This window comes from Citrus sinensis, chromosome 3 (assembly GCF_022201045.2).
Source record: "Citrus sinensis cultivar Valencia sweet orange chromosome 3, DVS_A1.0, whole genome shotgun sequence".
Taxonomy (NCBI): Eukaryota; Viridiplantae; Streptophyta; class Magnoliopsida; order Sapindales; family Rutaceae; genus Citrus; species Citrus sinensis.
The window spans coordinates 19,847,129-19,848,536 of record NC_068558.1 but is presented as its reverse complement, the minus strand read 5'-3'; the positions used below and the strand labels follow the sequence as shown (position 1 = coordinate 19,848,536).

The following is a 1,408-nucleotide window of genomic DNA, read 5'->3' as shown; positions in this document are numbered from 1 at the left end:
TGTCAAGTTTTTGGCGCCGTTGCCGGGGAAAAGTTTTTTATTTGGTTTGTTTTTCCGTTTTTATTTTTCTCTTATATGTAAAATTTCGTTTGCCCCCTTTTCCTTTTCTTAAATTCTCTTTTGTCCCCATATCTTTCATAATTCTCGTTTCACCCCAACAGTTTCCGTTTCTAGCCCAATCTTCTGGTAATTACGTTCGGACCCCGATATCTTTCAATTGTTTCACTTTCATCCCAAATTGCTAATTCTAAACTTCTAAAAATTATAGTTTGACCATAAAATTAAAAATAATTTGCAATAGAATCCCTAGACGAAATTCCTCAACATAATCAAGACTTGGACATATTTGGACATACTTTGGACATATTTGGACATACTTTGAACATATTTGGACTTATTTTGGACCAAACTAACTTTAACTACTAACTCTAATTACTAACTCTTAACTTACTAACTGCTAACTCCTAACTTTTATTTAATTTCAGTTATTTAATTTTCTGCATTTATTTTATTTCGTATTTATTTTTTTATTTTTTTATTTTTTTGCTTTATTGGTGGGTTTAACCACCAAACTAACTACTAACCCTTAACTTTTATTTTCAGTTATTTAATTTTCAGTATTTATTTAATTTTGCATTTTTTATTTTTTTAATTGGTGGGTTCAACCACCATTTTTGTTATTTAATTTTCTTTTGTATACTTATATTATTTGCTTATTTATTTATTTTATTTTATTTTGTTATCAATTTGTGTAAATATTATCTTTATAACATAACCCTTGCATGAGACATTGGTCTCGATCTTCAAGTGGCAGGTTAATTCGTAGATCTCAATCTCCACCACCAATCATGGATGAGAATCAAGGCGAAAACGTTTTGGGCGAACCTAATCCTCAAATTGATCAGGGAGACAACCAATCTCAACATGGGCATGATCAGAATCAACCAAGGACTCTGAGAGACTACATGAATCCAACCAGAACCGGAGCACCGTCGTGTATAGTATTTCCTCCAGAAGCATCTCGATTCAATTTTAAACCAGGTATTATCCAACTTTTACCAACATTTCATGGTTTAGAATCTGAGAATCCGTACTTGCATCTAAGAGATTTTGAGGAAGTTTGTAATACATACACGGACCAAAATTGTAGCATGAACATAATTAGATTAAAGCTTTTTCCTTTTTCATTAAAAGATAAAGCTAAAACTTGGCTACAAAACCTTAGATCTGGATCAGTAAGAACTTGGAATAACATGCAAGAACAGTTTTTGAAAAAATTCTTTCCACCTCATAGAACAAATTCTTTTAAAAGGCAAATCACTTCTTTCACTCAAAAAAATGGAGAAACATTATACCAATGTTGGGATAGGTTTAAAGAGTTGCTTAACATATGCCCACATCATGGTTT

At 31.4% G+C, this 1,408-nt stretch overlaps 1 non-coding gene across 1 annotated transcript; it reads right to left on the bottom strand.

Moving 5' to 3' along the window:
* Positions 1–1,299: 1,299 nt before the first annotated feature.
* LOC127901581 (small nucleolar RNA R71) lies at positions 1,300–1,408 on the bottom strand. The gene has a single exon (XR_008053825.1). It is a non-coding gene; the product is annotated as a small nucleolar RNA R71 (small nucleolar RNA).